Raw genomic sequence first — 19985 nt, 5'->3', positions numbered from 1 at the left:
GAGAGGTATGGATGGCCCTCGGCAGGATCTGGTATGTAGTCAGATGTAAGCAGTCGAGAAAACAGAGATGTGGGGGAAATCTGACAGAGAAAGACGGGAGGAGGAGAGGTGGAGGAGGTCTGGGTGGATGATAAGGAGCTCTGTTTTCACGAGCTGCATCTTGCAGGCTCCGTATTCACTGACCCACGGACCTGCTAACTGGGCCTCGGGAGCTTTTGCGTGTTGATTTTGGCTCTGTCTCTACTGGAATTGTCCAGACTCCAAATTTCCAGGCAGTGCAATCCTCTCCACACGGAGGCCATTTACACAGAAAACTGCTAAACCCCGATAATCCCTGCTGGTGGGACAGTGGCTGTTTGGCCATTTCATTCCTGTAATTGCCTCCAAGTTCAACTGCAGAGGTGGTGGAGCCAGGAATGCTTCAAGGAATGCTGCGTGGGGTGGCCCTACTCCCGTGAGCCCTGAGTCTAAATGACTAATTCCTGGACCCAGCCTCAGTGGGCTGATGCCACTGCAAAGCTTGGAGTTCAGAAGTGTGTTCATTCGGTCAGCATTTGCTGAGAGTGCCCAACACGGCTCCAGGCTTGGGGGGAACTGTCCTGAACCAGACAGGGGTGCCCGCACTTGATGGCACACCCTACCTTTTTCCTCCTGTGAGAACCCTCAGGGATCACAAGGTTTAGAGTCTCCAGGGGCAGCAGAGGCTCTAGGAGGTGGCACCTTCCTCATCCTCACACATGAATACTCATCCTCACCTCAAGAATCCTCGGTTCTTCCCACACTGACTTTCCTGCCAGGGCTGTGTTTTGCTGGGGGTTCTGTGGAACCCTGTTTCTTGGGGGCAGTATGGATAAACATTAGCCTTCAGGAAGAAGGTTCGGTGACAATAGATAACATATATGTAGCCTTCACTGCCTGCCAAGCATGTTCTAAGCACATTGTGATATTAACTCACAGGATCCCACCAACCAGCAAGATTCTTGTTTTGTTTTGTTTTTCTTCTGGGGAGGCTGAAGCATGGAGGGTTAAGTTGCTGTTAAAGCTCACAGGGCTTTCAGTGATGGAGCTATTACTCACACCCAGGGATCAGGACCAAGAATCTGAGCCTTCACCCTACACAACACCAGTGATGTAATGGTTAAACAAGCCAGGAATACCCTGGTTTTAAAAAATAAAGAGTCACATATATCCCTGATAAACTTTTTTTATGAGCTTTTGGCCATTCAATAATTTTTCATGAAATACTGGTTCAAGTATTTTGGACATTTTATTGAGTTAGTTGTCTTTTTCTTATTGATTTCTGGAGGATCTTTATATAGGGTGGCAACCAGTTCTTTGCAGATATTATATTAATATGTTTTTCAAGTATTTTTTCCCAGTTGGCAGCTTGCCTGTTCATTTTCTTGACAAGCAGAGGTGTTTCATTTTGAGGAAGATTAGTTTGTCAGTGTTTCCTTTTATATTTAACTTTTGGGCTATGTCCTGTTAAAAAATATGTTTCCCTGACCCAAGATCATATCTTTGACATTTAATCCTATCTTGAGTTAATTTCCCAAATGGTGTAAGGTGAGGGTCAAGCAACTTTGTTTTCCATGCGGATATCCAGTTGCTTCCACGCCTTTTTTGAAAGGACTTTTCTCTGTTGAGTTGTTTTGTCATCCATGGCACATCAATTGACCATGTAAGAGTTCATCTACGTCTAGGTTCCCTATTCTGTTCCAACAGTGTAGGTGTCTATCTTTACACCAACATTGCTTTGACTACAGTGGCTTTTATTATGCATCAAGGAAATGAAAATGAAAATTATAATGAGATACAAACATGGAAGGGCTAAAATTAAAGGACTGACAGGAACAAAAGCTAGAAAGGATTTCAAGTAACCAAAACTCATATTTGTTGCTGGTGGGAATGTAAAATGGCCCAACCACTTTGGAAAACCATTTGGCAGTTTCCTCTGAGATTGAAGCTACAGTCACACCACGGTTCTGAAATGCTGCTCTTAGATGTAGAAATTAAAATGTCAGTTTGCATATAAACACTCACATGTGAATGGTCATAGCTGCTTTACTTGTAATAGTCAAATCTGGAGACAATCCAAGTGTCCCTGAACAGGTGAATGGATAAACAAACTCTGGGATGTCCATACAACAGAAATCCAGCAACAAAAAAGAGCAAACTGGATAAATGCAACAACATGTAAAATGCAAAGACATTACACTCGGTGAAAATAACAGGCTCAAAAGCATACTTACTACATAATTCCAATCAGAAGAAGTTTTGGAATGGGCCAAGGTAATCTACAATAAAGGAAACTTTACCAGCTCTGGTTGTTTCCTAGGAGAAATGACTGGGAGGAGACACAAAGATCTCTATGAGACGATGAAATTTCTCCATCTTTGTGAAGTATGGATCATGCAGGTTTTTGCATACCTGTAAAAAAAATTACCACACTCTGCATTTTATCTCAGTAAAAAAATTAGAATTAAATGAAAAATAATTTAAATGTAAGGGAAAATGTATAAAACAGGCTTCTTCTTACATGGCATTTAGGTAAGCTAAAAGAAGCTGGAAATCTCTAAAAGAGGACTAAAGTTTGCAGGGACTTTTTTTTTAATTGATGGATAATTGCTTTACAATGTTGTGTTGGTTTCTGCCGTACAAAAATGCAAATCAACCATAACTATATAAATATATATGTAATATATAGTATATATGTATATATTACATATATGTATGTATACACCTACCTACCCTCTTGAGACTCCCACCCCTCTGGGTCATTACAGAGCACCAGGATGGGCTCCCTGTGTTATATAGCGACTTCCCATTAGCTATTTCACACATGGTCATGTATATATGTCAATGTCCCTGTCTCAGTTCATCCCACCCTCCCGTTCCCCTACTATGGCCACAAGTCCATTCTCTATGTCTGTCTCTAGTCCTGCCCTAGAAACAGGTTCATCAGCACCATTTTTCTAGATTCTGCATATATGCATTCATACACAATATTTGCTTTTCTCTTTCTGACTTACTTCACTCTGTATAAGAGGCTCTAGGTACATTCACCTCACTACAACTGATTCATATTCATTCCTTGTTAGGGCTGTGTAGCATTCCATCGTATGTACGTGCCACAACTTCTCTATCCATTCCTCTGTTCATGGACATCTAGATTGCTTAGTTTTATTTTGGTCATTGAGAAGGGTTGACTTGTGTTATATATTGAAATTGTAACCCCCTAGAACCTCAAAATGTGACCTTGTATGAAAATAAGTGAAAGTGAAGTCGTTCAGTCGTGTCTGACTCTTTGCGACCCCATGGACTGTAGCCTACCAGGATCCTCAGTCCATGGGATTTTCCAGGCAAGAATACTGGAGTGGATTGTCATTTCCTTCTCCAGGGGATCTTCCTGACCCAGGGATTGAAACCAGATGTCCCGCATCTTAGGCAGATGCTTTACCATCTGAGCCACCAGGGAAGCCTGTATGAAAATAAGGTCATTGCAAATGTAATCAGTTAAGATGAGGTTGTCCTAGAGTAGAATGAACCCCTTCTCCAATGTGACTGATGTTCTTATAACAGGGGAAATTTGGACACAGACTCAAGCATGGGAGAAGGCCATGCAAAGAGAGGAGTTATGTCACCACAAGCCAAGAACCTGCCAGAAGCTGGGAGAGGCCTTAAGCAGGTCCTTGCTGAGAACCTTCAGAGGGAACACAGCCCTGCCAACAGTGTGATCTCAGGTTCTGGCCTCCAGACTGTGAGGCAATAAATTTCTGTTGTTTAAGCTACTTCAGTTCAGTTCAATTCAGTTCAGTTGCTCAGTCATGTCCGACTCTCTGCAACTCCATGAACTGCAGCACACCAGGCCTCCCTGTCCATCACCAACTCCCGGAGTTCACTCAAACTCACGTCCATCAAGACTGTGATGCCATCCAGCCATCTCATCCTCTGTCACCCCCTTCTCCTCCTGCCCCCAATCCCTCCCAGCATCAGAGCCTTTTCCAATGAGTCAACTCTGCACATGAGGTGGCCAAAGTACTGGAGTTTCAGCTTTAGTGACATTCGTTTCAAAGAACACCCAGGACTGACCTCCTTTATAATGGACTGGTTGGTTCTTCTTGCACTCCAAGGGACTCTCAAGAGTCTTCTCCAACACCACAGTTCAAAAGCATCAATTCTTCGGCACTCAGCCTTCTTCACAGTCCAACTCTCACATCCATACATGACTACTGGAAAAACCATAGCCTTGACTAGACAGACCTTTGTTGGCAAAGTAATGTCTCTGCTTTTCAACGTGCTATCTAGGTTGGTCATAACTTTCCTTCCAAGGAGTAAGTGTCTTTTAATTTCATGGCTACAGTCGCCATCTGCAGTGATTTTGGAGCCCCCCCCAAAAAAAGTCTGACACTGTTTCCACTGTTTCCCCATCTATTTCCCATGAAGTGATGGGACCAGATGCCATGATCTTTGTTTTCTGAATGTTGAGCTTTAAGCCAACTTTTTCACTCTCCTCTTTCACTTTCATCAAGAGGCTTTTTAGTTCCTCTTCACTTTCTGCCATAAGGGTGGTGTCATCTGCATATCTGAGGTTATTGATATTTCTCCCAGCAATTTTGATTCCAGCTTGTGTTTTTCCAGCCCAGCGTTTTTCATGATGTACTCTGCATAGAAGTTAAATAAGCAGGGTGACAATATACAGCCTTGACCTACTCCTTTTCCTATTTGGAACCAGTCTGTTGTTCCATGTCCAGTTCTAACTGTTGCCTCCTGACCTGCATATAGGTTTCTCAAGAGGCAGGTCAGGTGGTCTGGTATTCCCATCTCTTTCAGAATTTTCCACAGTTTATTGTGATCCACACAGTCAAAGGCTTTGGCATAGTCAATAAAGCAGAAATAGATGTTTTTCTGGAATTCTTTTCAGCCTAAGCCAAATATACAGCCATAGATTTCCTTTTTTTTTTTTTGCCCCTTGGTGTGTCTTTGTTAACAGACTCTAGATAATGTCCCTTGTTCTAAGAAGTAGCCCACTTACTTAAGTTTTCTGTTTTCCCCAAAGAAATTAGAGCATCTATTGTGACCAGGGCTATTGCATCCACATAAATGAAGAATTTTAAAAAATAATAATGTCCAATGACCCATCTTCATCATTTGCAAACCGTGTTCCAAAGAGCTTTCTCATTTTGTCTCCAAAGTCTAGAAGGAGAAATCATTGCTTCCATTTTGCAGATGAGGTGAATAAGGTTCCCATCAGACAGCAGTTTGTTGTTTGGTGTCTCTCAGTCATGTCCAACTCTTTAAGACCCTATGGACTTAAAGACACCAGGCTTCCCTGTCCTTCACTGTCTCCATTGAGTCAGTAATGCCATCCAACCATCCTCTGTCACCCCCTTCTCTTCCTGCCTTCAGTCTTTCCCAGCATCAAGATCTTTTCCAATGAGTCAGCTTTTCACATCAGGTGGCCAAAGTATTGAAGCTTCTGCTTCAGCACTGGTCCTTCCAATGAGTACTTAAAGTTGATTTCCTTTAGGATTGGCTGGTTTGATCTCCTTGCTCCCCACTCAAGAGTCTTCTCCAGCACCACAGTTCAGAAGCATTTGTGGCGCTAGTGGTAAACAATCTGTCTGCCTGCCAGACAGCAGTTACTCTGAACAAAAGCAGCTTTTGCTCCATACCCAGATGTTAGAGCATCTCCCTCTAGGTTTCCCCAAGGCCACTGCTGGCTGCAAGGTGGGCTTCCTCTAGACGGGAAGGAGCAAGGATGGAGAGCATCCTGAGCACCTGGCTGGCCCCCTTCCCTGTTCCAGGAGCCAGCAGGAGGCAGGCACCACATGGGAATTCTACTCACTATCACTGGCGACCACAGACACATCTCCTCTCCCTGACCCTCCATTTCTTTCCCTGCAAATCAACATATGCTAGTAGCTACTAGCTCCAGTAAAGCCCAGGTAACAAGACCTTCCGTTGTGGCTTGGGACAAACTATAGCAGCTGCTCTTCACTCTTTACAACAGCCTGGGCATAGAAACAACCTATATATCCAATGACAGATGAGTGGATACAGAAGATGTAATACACACATACAATGAAATAGCACACAGCCACCGAAAGGAACAAAATAAGATCATTTATAGAGACGTGGATGGACCTAAAGTCTGTCATCACACAGAATGAAGTAAGTCAGAAAGCAAAAAAGTAAATGTTGTCTATTAACGCATCTATGTGGGATCTAGGAAAGTGGTACGGATGAACCTGTTTCCAGAGCAGGAATCAAGATGCAGATGAAGAGGAGGAACATGCAGACATGGTAGGGGGTGCAGAGGAGGACGGGACCAGCTGGGAGAACAGGACTGATGTATATGCACGACCACATGGCAAATAGATAGCTGGCAGGAAGCTGCTGCAGAGCACCGGGAGTTCAGCTTGGTGCTGCGTAATGACGTGGATGGGTGGGATGGGAGGTGGGTAGGAGGGAGGTCCAAGGGGAAGGGGATATATGTGTACATATAGGGATTCACTTTGTACAGCAGAAGCTGACACAACATTGTAAAGTAATTATACTCCAATTTTTAAAAAGCAAATATGGCTGCTACTGCTTCAGTTCTGGCTCCTGAAGTCTCCCCCCAACACCCTGTCCAGTCTCCCCACAGGTTCACCCAGCTGATCATACTGGGGTGGCCTGGAGCCGGATTTGGAAAATGAAAGTCCATTTCATAATCTTTTCCAAAATGGGTTAAACAGGGGGATCTCTCCTTGCCCACTGATGGAAATGGGAAACACAGAATAATGGGCAATGACTAGTTTCGGCCAATTCTGATGTTTTGTATGGCTCCTTTTTAACCGAAATAATAACAGAGAAGTACGCCTTCGTGAGGTTTAGTAAAGCTGCCCAGATTGATACCATAGCGAGATGACTTTTGAAGCAGAGCTTCTATTCAAGTCGCTGCCAAAAGTCACTTTATCTTCCCTCCGATGCATCTCAGATTTTATCTACCCTTTTATTCTTTTTGTCCTTAATTTTAAATCCTTTTTATTATTATCTTTTCCCATGTAAGCACCAAGGGGGTTGTTTGGTACTCATTCTTTTGGAAGCAATTATCCACAAGAGAGGAGTTCACTTCATTTGGGTTGCATTTTATATCCAAACCAGGATAAAAATGCACAAAATTGACTTTGCCTATGCAGCTCAGACCCCGAAAAGTTCTTCCGTGTGGATTTGAATTCAGCTGCCTGTGGACCGAGCCCTCTTTGGAAGACCAGGTGAGTGGTGATCATTTCTTGTAGCCCCAACATTATCTCCTTGTTGCCTAATTGGGCAAATAAAAAATTTCATTTAATTGACCACTACACTAATTCAGACCCTTTAGACCCCAAGCTTTCTGTGAATTTGGAAAGACAGTATTCTCACTTGATCTAAAAAAGAATGTCTCTCACCTAGATGGTTGCAAAATCCTCTTAATTCAAAGTCTTTATGGTTTTTCATAAATGAATTCCTTGTATCTAGGAAACAAGTGGGGCAGGGGTGGTTTGGTGCCCAGCCCCACATAATCCATTACAAGCATAAAATTTCTGTGTGAAGTCTCACAGATCTTAAAATGTTGCATGAATATTGCATTCTACTCTGTAACATGTCTGCATTTCATTTTAATATACTAACGATGTTTTAAATTAATTACTATCAGTAACCAAAAAAACAATAAGTTTCCTATCTGTCTTATAGTTATTAAGCAAGAGACAATTGACTCAATGTTCATCAATTTTACAAAACATGGCTGACCAAAAGGGAATTTACATCAAACAGAGCATCACTATTGGCATGGAGGCCACTTCTCTTTTCTCTGCTTCCATCTCAAAATTGTTAAAAGCCACGACCATGCACAGAGGTGAACAGAACACCATCACCTCTTTTTCTGCTTCATGAACTCTTTCCAGGCACCGGTCAAGGGGCATGAAAGGAATATGTCCCCAAAGTGGCAGGGCTCATTCTGCAGGTGATGTAGTGATGGTCATGCTAGTTTCATGCTGGCTAGTTAAGGTACCCGTATCCAATCCCCTGATCCACCAAGCAAAATGTTTACTGCCGCACAAAGACGTTTGCTGAGTGCTCAGTCCTTCAGTCAGGTCCGCCTCTTTGGAAACCCACGGACTATAGCTCGCCAGGCTCCTTCCTCCCAGGAAGTCCATGGGATTTCCCAAGCAAGAATACTGAAGCAGGTTACCATTTGCTCCTCCAGGGGATCTTCCCAACCCAGGAAAGGAACCCAGGTCTCCTGCATCTCCTGCATTGGCAGACGTATTCTTTACCATTGCACCACCTGTCCCCAACCGCCCCCCCCCCAACCGCCACTGCCGCCACCGGGAAACCCCAAACACCTCTGATTTATTTTCCCATTCCTGCTATAATTTCATCCCACGTAAATGAGCTCATCTGGGCAACTCAACTGCACCCCTTCCTCTCTCTCCACTGGCCCTGGAATGTCAGCTGTGAGACCCTTTCAATGTGAAAGGAAATGGATCCTCATGATGAGGGCTAAGAATCTTCAGACAGGGTGAAAAGCTAGCTTCTAAACAAATGAACTCCTCTGGCTTTATCTGCCACTGGTGGAAACAACTCCTTGCTCACTTTATTTGAGTTTTACCTTTTGCCCTGTAGGCTTTGCTTTTTTCACGCTCCAGGAATTAAAAATCATCATGCATCCCCCTGACCACACCTTCTGTACTGGAAGGCAGCCCGAACTGGGGGAGGCAGCAAGTCTGGGGAGGTGTTTTCCATCTTATCCTAAGCAGAAAAATGAATACTCAGGGGGGACTTCCCTGGTGGTTCAGTGTCTCTGCACTTCCACTACAGAGGGCACTGGTTCAATCCCTGGTCAGGGAACTAAAACCCTGAATGGAATAGAGTGTGGCTAAATAAACAAATAAAAAGTTTTTAAAAAGAAAAGAAAAATAGGTACTCAGGTCTCCATGGTTCACTAAAGAGTATTGTGCCTACCTCCATGGCCGCCTCTTCGGGGGGTGACTGTGAAGGGGTCTTGGCCTCTAGAGAGGAATGGGTAGAGACCGATGCCCTGGACTTCATGCCAGGCTGGAATCTGACCCCTCTGCCTTCTAAACTGACATTGCTTGGGGACCTCCACCCTGTTTCTCCCTTCCTCCAGAATACCCTTCAACCCCCACCCCTACTGAGCCAAAAGTATCCGCCCACTAGGCCAAAAAAGAGCCAATCAGTCCATCCTAAAGGAGATCAGTCCTGATTATTCATTGGAAGGACTGATGTTGAAGCTGAAACTCCAAAACTATGGCCACCTGATGTGAAGAACTGACTCATTTGAAAAGACCCTGATGCTGGAAAAGATTGAAGGCAGGAGGAGAAGGGGACAACAGAGGATGAGATGGTTGGATGGCGTCAGCGACTCGATGGACATGAGTTTGAGCAAGCTCCAGGAGTTGGTGATGGATGGGATGCCTGGCATGCTGCGGTCCATGGGGTCACAAAGAGTCGGACACGACTGAGCGACTGAACTGAACTGAACTGAGGCCAAAAAATGGGGAGGGGGGTCCTGATCCCCTCCCACCTTAAATCATCTTAAATTACCACCAATAGACAGTGACCCCCATGAGGCAAGGCTTGTGACCTTCTGTTCTGTGCAAGTGGGTGTGTGTACATGCATGCCTGTGGGCTCACCCTCAGCCCAAGTCTGGCTTATGCCCATCAAATGGAGAGGTGGACAGAGGCACAGGTGTTCAACCACCAGTTATTCCACTGCAGTCCTGGACTCATCTCTGGGCACTAGCATTTCCACTTTTACACAGCCTGTACCTTTCTTCTCTGTGAAGAATCATGCTACTTAAACACGTGGCTGGATTTCTAAACCTTTGCTAAATAAGCTCCACCCTTGTCCTAAACCCAGGGCCTCCTCAGTGCATCCCTAGGGCATGTCGGGGGGTTCCCACTATATCCCAGTGTTGGTCAGTTGTTCCTATTTATTTCCTTGCATCACGCTACTCCATCTGGGGAGGCAGGGCTAGGATGCTGTCCTGGGTCCCCTGCCTGCTTCTCAGCTAAGGAAAAGGGTGCATGTAATTGTCAGACCCTCTGATAATTCCCTAGTAGCTCAGCTGGTAAAGAAACCACCTGCAATGTGGGAGACCTGGGTTTGATCCCTGGGTTGGGAAGAGTCCCGGAGAAGGGAACAGCTACCCACTCCAATATTCTGGCCTGGAGAATTTCATAGACAGTGTACTTGATGGGGTCAACTATACTGTCAGACAGGACTGAGTGACTTTTCACTGATAACACACACAGCAGTGTCTTCCCTCTAGAAGCCAGCAGGCTGGCACCCAAAGAAACTGGAGATTAGTGACAAATTTCCTGGACAAGAGGGTGAGGCAAAGCCTCAGAGTCATGGGCATTTGAGCTGTGTTTACAATTCCGACCTTCCCTCACTGTTGAGAGGAAGTTGCCTTCTCCTCTATCCGTACAACCTTCCCATCAAAAACAAGATCATCTCTTGCTGTGAAATATTGCAGGTGAACAGATGCTGTTTCCTTAAATCAGGACATGTGTCAAAGAGCTTTGACAAGTCCTTGTCAATAAAGACAAAAAACTCAAAGTGTGTGGCCATCCTGTGTTAGGGGGGAAAAAAGTGGCATGTGTTGTTCTTTCCACTCAACATTTCGCCCTTGAAGTGAAATATTTTTTCCTTAATACTCAAAATGTATGTGGTTCCCCAGTGTTTAATCTTCTCTTTCAACCTTGATCTAGAACCAAGCTTCCTTTAAGCAATATACCCAAGTCAGAAAAGATCCAAAGCAAAAGCACAAACCATTAGATTCCTTTTTAAAAAAATATTTGCTTATGTATCTGGTTGTGCTGGGCCTTAGTCAAGGCAAGCAGGATCTTCATTGTCATTGCAGCAAGCGGGATCTTTTGGTGTGACATGTGGGGGTCTATTTCCCTAACCAGGGATCGAACCTGGCCCCCTGCCTTGGGAGCATGGAGTTTTAGCCATTGACCCACCAGGGAAGTCCCAAAACATTGCATTCTTAATGTGGTGGAAAAGCTTTGCTGCCAGATGTCACTGGTTTCCAAACCCAGTTCCATTGTTTACTACTGGATGGACCACGCTGGGCAATCAGTGTAAGCCTCAGTTTCCTTATCTGTAAAGCGGGAGTGAGAAGAGCATTTGTATTACCGGGAGTATTGTGAAGATTCAATGCGGTGATGCTTAACCATCATTATTCATCATCCCTGCCTCCAAGGCACTGAATAAACTGCCATTAATTGAGTGAATGCTGCATATCAGGAACTTTGTATATAATGTGTGAATGCTCAGTGGCTCAGTCATGTCTGACTCTCTATGACCTCATGGACTGTATCCTGCCAGGCTCCTCTGTCCATGGAATTTTCCAGGCAAGAATATTGGAGTGGGTTGCCATTTCCTTCTTCAGGGGATCTTCCTGACCCAGAGATCACCCCACGTCTCTTTCGTCTTCTGCTTTGGCAGGCAGATTATTTAGTGCTGCGCCATCCTGGAAGCCCTTTGTATATATTTCTGTGCTTTATAAGGACTTCAAAAGCATGTGTAATCCCCATTGTATGGATGAGCAAACTGAGGTTCAGAGAAATAATGTCACTTTTCAAAGTTTCTGAAGCTGGCGAGCTTTTCCAGGACCGCTGGCTTCCTGCGCAACTGAAAGTCACATCAGTTACTGTGAGGTTCCCAGGGATGCACCACCTATGTGCCCCAGGAGTCGGAGGTATGGCTTCCCACAGCCAGGTAGGGCCTGGAGGGGTGGATCCCAGGTTGGTCACCGATGTGCCATGAAACGGTTAACACAATCATTTTCTCCATGTGTGAAGACATTTTAACGATTGGAAAGCATGGAGTCTCAGAGCTGAGAAAATCCCAAAAGGTGAAACGGGGCTGAATTATTTAGAGGCTCCAGCTCATTGAGTCATCAACATCCTTCCCCTCTCCTCCCAGCTCATCGGCGGCTTCTTGGAGACAATCCCCCACCCAGCCTCACCTTTTCAAAGAAGCAAAGGTCCAGGCAACCCATGCCTGTTTGCCCGGCGACCTGCTCCCTCGGAGATTAGAGTACTCATATCTCAACTTGGGAAATGAAAGAGACCAGGCGAAGGGAGAAGGTTATCCGGGTGGGAGAAGGTGAAAAAATTTCAATATCACTGTCTCGTTCCTTATTCGGGAAAAATGAAAAGTCCTCATTATTAAATCACAAAGCAATTAAAAAATTAAAAATTTCATAAGACCCTACATAAAAGAAATACAAGTGTTTAATGATGGATTAGAAAGTGAAAGTAGGGGGAGAGAAAAAGTAAAAGCCCGCTGGTCTCAGGGGTTTCCCTCTCCACCGCGGCAAGAGTGGTTTCTGCCCGCGCCCTCGTGCCAGCCGCAAGAACTAATAAATTCCGGGCTCCCCTGCCTAGAAGCCAAGGCCGATTAATATCTGCCTACCTTGTTACCTAATTCATTATGGAATAGCAGTTAATTTGATTTGATATTATTTTAATAAAATTCTGTAATATATTAGATTGTTTCAGGCTATCAAAATAATTTTCCAATTATTACGGTTACTCAAGCAAGTCTTTTTTTTTTCCCCCTTCACGAGCGGCAGTTGGTCTGACTCAGAATATATTAGCTCCTACAGCTTCATCCTGGCCAGGGGAACAGGGGAGCCATGCATGGTTACTCAGAAGGGCTCCTGCCAAGAACAGGTGCCCGCGATTCACAGCACAATGGCCCCGGCCACAGTCCAATGCGGGGTTCCGGCCACAAGTTCCCAGCCCCATGACTCTCTGACCACAAGGCTGGCCCCTCTACAACCACTGCTAAGTTTTAAGAAATAAAATTTCTATTCAGTAAAGACCCATGGACACACAGTGACTGGAAGCGTGCATGCTAAGTCACTTAAGTTTTGTCTGACTCTTTGTAACCCCATGGACTGCAGCCTGCCAAGCTCCTCTGTCCATGGGATTCTCCAGGCAAGAATACTGGAGTGGGTGGCTCTGCCCTCCTCCAGGAGATCTTCCGGAACCAGGGATCAAACCCACATCTCCTGTGTCTCCTGCATTGGCAGGCAGGCTCTTTATCACTATAGACACCTGGGAAGCCCTGGGTGGAAGATTGATAATTCCTGGTAGAGACAGCATGTGTTTTAAAAGTTCAAGTTCAAGTGCTCTCTCTATTGGCACCTGACCTCCCTGAACCTCCAGCTCTTGGGGGACAGAACAAAGACTCACCTGATTGGAAGCACGGCATGAGATTTCAAAGGTGATCACTTTTGCAAGAGTGGTGAATACTGATGTATAACTGACATCAAGAAATCTATTTCACTTTGGACAGTGATGAATATTAACTAGACTTGTGGTGATCATTTCAAAATATATACAGATAAAGACTCAGTGTGCTGTACACCCAAAACCAATAGAATTCATCTCAATTACATCTCAAAAAAATAAATAAAAATAAATCAATTCCCAAAAATAAATAAAAAGAAATCAATTCCCTCTCTCCCTTGTCAATCCCCTTGGGAGGTGAGGGTGGAAGCAGACCAAAACTTTGGGGGAAGATGTGGGGGAAAGATGCTGGGCTTGGGGCAAGAAACCTGGTTTGGGTTCTTGAAGTGTGTAGCTCCCTGAGTGATGGTAGGTGATACCAGCCTGCAGTGTCTGGACCAGGATTGGAGACTCGGGTCTCCATCAGTGGGCCTCTGATGGGGCCTCCCCAGCATGCTGAGACAGTTGAGGAGCTCAGTCATTCATTTAGTCATTCAGCAAACATTTACTGAGCTCCGAGGTTGTGCCTGGCACTATGGTGAGCAAGGCCAGCAGAGTCCTCGCCCACATGAGCTTGCAGGGCCCCTCTGTGCAGCCTCTGCAGCCAGCATCTTCACCAGCACTGAGTAGGCATCCAATAAACGTGGATGGATATTCAGTTGGTCATGGGGGCACCAGATGCTAACCCAATAATCACGGAAGCAAATTACCAGCAAAAAAAAAAAAAAAATTCCAAGGACTTTAATTAGGATCTACAAAGGACAAGCACAGAGGACTGTGAGAGCTGAATACAAGGGGACGTTCATATTTAGGGACCCAGTGGGTAAGTGGAGATTCGCCATGAGAAGGGGAAGGGAAGGGTGCTCCCAGCAGGGCAGACGGCATAAGCAAAGGCCCAGAGGCAGGATTGGCTATGGGTTTCCAGAGACAGAAAGAAGGCCATCCTCAGGGAGTGGAGGGTGGGTGGTGGGTGGAGGCTGTATCGCAGAGACTGGAGGCCCATGGACACGATAAGGCAGATGGTCATGCCCTGTGGATGGAAAGCAGTGAGCTCATAGGCCAGCGAGCAGCGTGCTCAGGTCTTGTGATTTTCCAAGCTTGCTCCATGCAGTGTGGAGAATGGCCGTGAAGAGGAAGTGGCAGGTGCCCCAGGAGAGGTGACATCGGCCTGGAACTGGGCTGGTCTCAGAGTCAGACCCTGCAAGCCCCAGGGGTCACTCACATGGTGTGTCAGGCTGCAAGCAATTCTCCAAATGAGACCGCTCAATCTGAAGACCAGCCGCCTAGTGCCATGGCCATGCCCAGCCCTCCTCCACTTCACCCTGGAATGCTGGGCATGTGCAGCCCCTGGCTTCTGACCCTGTGGATAACTCTGCATGCCAGGCTGCCCTCCACCCTGCCCATCACTCAGTTCACAGCTGGCCAGCCCTAGTCTGAGCTGATGCTGCACCATCAAGACCCAGACGCCACCTTGCAGTTACTAACTCTGTTCTACCCAGCCAGGCACAGGAGAAATTCCAACTTCCCTCCCAAGGACCCCACTGTGTATGGGCTCAGGGGCTGTGTCTCCAGCTGCTTCACTGTCTGTCCATCTCCATCTCTCTGCCTTTGAGTATGGCTCCCAATTACGATGAAAGAATTATAACCAAGTCTCAATGGTCCATTATGGGAAATTAGGGTGACTTTTGGAGGTGGAAAGAGGGATACTAAAAGGGGAAGTTGGTGAATAGACCCAGTCACCAAGGATTGGGGATGGGAGTGGGGGTGGGGATGAGGAAGGCCGAAGCCCACATGGAACAGCCTGGCAGGTGGGTGGGCTTCACGACCCTTGGGATCCTGCCTTTCAGTCCAGATCTGGGAGATATGGCCAAGACTGGAATCACCAGGGTACCACTGTTCACTAAGCAGGGCAGGGGGCAGGGAGGGGGAGGTGCAGGGAGCCAGAAATATACAGAGACTCTGAGGGGCTGCAGGCTGCAGTGTCCCTGAGACCCTGTGCAAACGTCCATCCACTTTCCTTCAGCCTTTGTAAATCCATCTGGAAACCGAGGAGCTGTGCTGAAGATCAGATGGGTGTCCTTGGCTACATCTGGGCCTGAGTGTTGGGGGAACCTGAAGAGGAATGGGGATCTGCAGGTTCAGCCCTGTTCCAGGGTCCACAAGGAGGCTCTTGTATTCACCGAGTGAACACTAGCTGGACAACTGCTATGCACCAAGTCCCAGCCACAAGAGGGGCTGGAATGAGCCACATAAGACCTCAGATCACAGGAGGCTCACTCCTGGCTTTCTGGGAGTGGAGCAGTCTGTTATCCAAAAGGGGCTGCCGTGGGGTCTGGCAGGACCCCAAGAAAGCTTCCCAGGAGACGGGTCTTAATGGTAGATACCAAAGGATGGGGACACTGCAGCTCTGAAGGGGCAGCTCCAAGTTCAGCTGGGAGGTGATGGGGTGGGGATGGAGCCACGGGGAACAGAAGTAGGGACACAGCAACAGACAGGACGTGGAAAGATCACAGGCACTCCTAGAGAGACTAGATCACAGGGAATTACAGGACGGGTCAGAGAGGGAGGCTGGAACCATGGGGACTTTCAGGGAAAGCCTGGCCCAGGGCCCTGATATGTGGCTAAGCAGAAGCACATTAGAAGCCCAGCGAGGAGTCTGGTGAGCCAGGCACCGTGAGCAATACAGATGGGCTGGAAGCTCTGGGATTCTGGATGAAGGAAAGGGTACCACCCAACCCCACCTGATGGAGACCAAGGGAGGACCAAGATCGGAAAGCCATGAGGAGGTCTGGAGCATTCATCGAGTGAACACTCGCTGGACAACTGCTATGCACCAAGTCCCAGCCACAAGAGGGGCTGGAATGAGCCCCTGCCCAGTGGGACCCGGGCAGGGGTAACCAGGTCGCTTTAAATATGTGAGCAACTCGTTGGAAAAGACTGATGCTGGAGAAGATTGAAGGCAAAAGGAGAAGGGCACAGCAGAGGGTGAGATGGTGGGATGGCATCACCAACTCAATGGACATGAGTTTGAGCAAACTCCAGGAGACAGTGAAGGACAGGGAAGCCTGACGTGCTGCAGTCCCCAGGGTCACAAAGAGTCTGAGAGACTGAACAACAACAAGAATGTGTCACCTTCAGAAAAGCAGCTGTGCCATTTTGTGTAAGCACTAGGTTTGGAGAGCCTCACGTGTGCCCAACACGGCAACCGTGCCAAACAGGCTGCTCCCTCATGGACCTGCAGGAACAAGAGGGTGACAGGCTCCAGATTTCCAACCCCACCTCTGTCCTGCATCCCAGGATCCTGGGGTCCCCCAACCCCAGGTTGCTAGCCCATGAGCTTCAGCTGCCTGGCTTCTTCAGGAAACCCCAGCAGAGACCAAGATGGCTCAGAACATATGTCTTCAGTCTCAGAGCCACGAGCCAGGCTTGATTTCCACGCTGGTGCCTTGCTTTGTTCTTTTCTCCACTCGACTGGGAATCGGGTAAAGGTCTGAGAGCCCCAGAGAGCCAGGCTGCTCCTGTTCCAAGGTGATGAGAAGAAGGAAAGAAAGTGCTTTCAGAGCAACACGATGCTATCAAACTCTGGAGGAGGGGGCAATTTTGTCTGGGCATTAATATAACTTTTGTTAAATTCCCACCCTGGTGGGCGTCCTGCCTAACAGAAAGCTCTGCAGTGAGACAAACAAAAAGCAAGATGAGTGCCTCCTGCCAGCATGTGTCCCCTCGAAGTAACATAACAGGTCGGCTCAGAAGGCCAGCCTGCAGAGGGAAGCCACCTAAGCTCATGACCCAAGAGAGGTCTCCACCTTCACCTTCCACAGGCACCTAGTGTAGTGGTGGAATGCTGGCTCCTCGGGAGATGTGTCCACAGGGAACCTGTGAACGTGGTCTAATTTGAACAAAGAGACTTTTGCAATGATGTGAAATTAAGGATCTTGATATCCATCAGACATCCTTGATTATATGGAGTCAATTCACTGACAAGTGTCTTTAAAGGAGGAAGGCAGAGGGCTCCTTGAGATGCTATGAAAATGGAGACAGATCAGAGTTGTGCTGCCACAAGCCAAGGAACACCTGGAGCTCCCCAAAACTGGGAGAAGCCAGGAACTGAGGCTCCCTGAGAGCCTTCGGTGGGACCACAATCCTGTACCTTGACATTGGACTTCTGGCCTCTAAACTGCAAAGGAGTAAAGTTCCGTTGATACAAGCTTCTTAGTTTGTTGTCATATGTGTGGCAGCCTAGGAACTAACCCACCTGGGTGGTATGAAATGTCATTTTTAGATCAGAGAGCAGAACAAAATGAGGGTGTTTTTGTTTGTTTGTTTGTTTTTGCTTTTAACACAAAACATATTTTGTATTGGGGTAGAGCCGGTTAACAATGCTGTGATAGGTTCAGGTGGATGGTGAGGGACTCATTCTGGATGGGAGGGGGGTGGGGGAGAATGGATATATGTATATGTATGGCTGAGTCCCTTCAAAATGAGGGTTTTTAATAAAATTATCCAACAAGCTCAACATCAACCTCACCAAGGCTCTGCAGTTCATCAATTTTTAATGCAGTTCACACTAACATTAAAACTATTATTCAAAAACCAGAACTTGTGACTCTTATTGGTAGATGTGATATTCTCACAAAGAACAGATTTAGAGAGAGATTTCTGGGAAATTGGCAATGACCATGTGATTTTTAATAATCTTGAATGTTATCAGATAACACTATTTCCTTACCCTCAAGACAAATAAAACCATGCAAATGCAAAAAAACAAAAGCAAAGAAACCAGTTACTAACCTAAATAGACCCATTCCCAGGAGAAAAGCTTGAGCATTATATACAACTGATATGTGATGACTTTATTGAACAATATTAAATGAAGCTAACATTAACAAAATTCCTCTGTCCATAGAATTCTCCAGGCAAGAGTAATGGAGTAGCCATTCCCTTCTCCAGGGGATCTTCCCAAGCCAGGGACTGAACCCAGGTCTACTAAATTACAGACAGATTCTCTACCATCTGAGCCACCAGGGAAGCTGAATGCTAACAAAAAATCTGAGTCAGCCTATGTAATGGAGTTATGACATCCAGCCACTACTTAGAACAATGTTGTCCACTTTTAACCTGTGGAAGCTGATTCCCAGAAAGTCACATTGACGTTTCTAAACCCCATAGCTCAGGAGCAGCAAATTCACAGTCGAATCCCAAACCTTCAACAGCTTCGGACCATGGTATCAGAGCATCTCCCCATCAGCATGATTTTACAGTGGTTGTAAATAGCTTACATTTCTATTCTGAATTTCTAAAAGATATTGTGTCTGAGAGAAGGAATGTCTATTCTAAGGAATTTGATCTAGTCAACCAATGTAAACGTGCCCCACTCCTGAGAAAATCCAGTTTCCAAGCCCAGTCTTGAAACCCAGAAGCTCTGCGGTCGCCTTTCTGTCTTGTCCATATGAGACCAAAGGTTAGCGCTTCTTTCCAAGATTTCATTCTTGCAGAATCAGCTAAAATGACAGCAGAGCTTCAGAATTGCTCCAAGATGGTTCTGAAGGTTCTGGGTGGACAACTTTTCCATTCCGTGGTGAAACTGGAAGGCTTTATCACTCTTTTATAACTTTTCATATAATTTTTTTGAAACCAAGCAGCCGGCATCAAAGCCTGTGGGCTGAAACCGTGCCTGTGATCGCAACCAAGGGGCAGAATCCAGTCCTGAGGATGGGATGGCTCACATCTGGCTTGTTAATGGCCTCTCCAGATGACCTGGCCAGAGAACACAGCCCAGGCACAGGCAGACGCAGCAGGAGGTTCAGACTTAACGATCACACTCGCTTACCGCACACAGCCATGAAGACGGAGCAACTGAGATGGGCACTCTGCGTTCTTGCTCACTTCACAGCTGTGGACCAGGAGGTATCATGTGAGAGAAACAAAACCTGGAGACAGATCGACACCAAGCATCACCCAGGAGGTCCACCACCTCATTGAGCAGCTACAGGTGCTGAGTCCCTGATGGACTCCCAGTGCTCTGTACATACTACCTCAAGATTGCAGGAAAGAGTGCAATATGAAGATGGATCAGGCAAGGTCCAAACCCACCCTTGGCCTCTTATCAGCTGTGGGACCATGGGTGAGACATTTCCCCTTTTCAGCTTCAGTGACCAACTGCACAAGGGTGAAGTTACCACCACCATACAGGGTTGACTCTAAGGTTAGGAAAGAGGTGTGTCAATTACCAGATACCATAAATGGTGGCTATTATTATTGGGAACATGAAATTAGGGGAAATACCTATTTGTTTGATAAGTAAAGAACATGGGTTTTGAGGTCAGAGTCATTGGATTGAGTTCTGGCTCTATCACTGTTAAGTCGAGGACAATTTATTTTGCTTTTCTCAGTCTCAGGCAACTCATCTGCCAAGTGGAGTCTCAGGCAACTCATCTGCCAAGTGGGAGTGTGTATCAGTACTTACCTATAGTGAGCTGAACAGCACCTTGTTCCTAGAAGGTAGTCTGTGAGTTGAACTTATTGGAAGAAAATATCTTTGCAGATGCTCTCAAGTGAAGGATCTCGAAATGAGATCCTCCTGGCTTATCTGGGGTGGGTCGGGGTGGGACAAGTCCAGTGACAAGCATCCTTGTCAGAGAAAAGGTAGAGGGGGTTACACACCAACACAGAGGGCCATCCCGTGT

Source organism: Bison bison, unplaced genomic scaffold (genome assembly GCF_000754665.1).
Source record: "Bison bison bison isolate TAMUID 2011002044 unplaced genomic scaffold, Bison_UMD1.0 scf7180017864302, whole genome shotgun sequence".
Taxonomy (NCBI): domain Eukaryota; kingdom Metazoa; phylum Chordata; class Mammalia; order Artiodactyla; family Bovidae; genus Bison; species Bison bison.
This window is presented reverse-complemented; position numbering follows the sequence as displayed.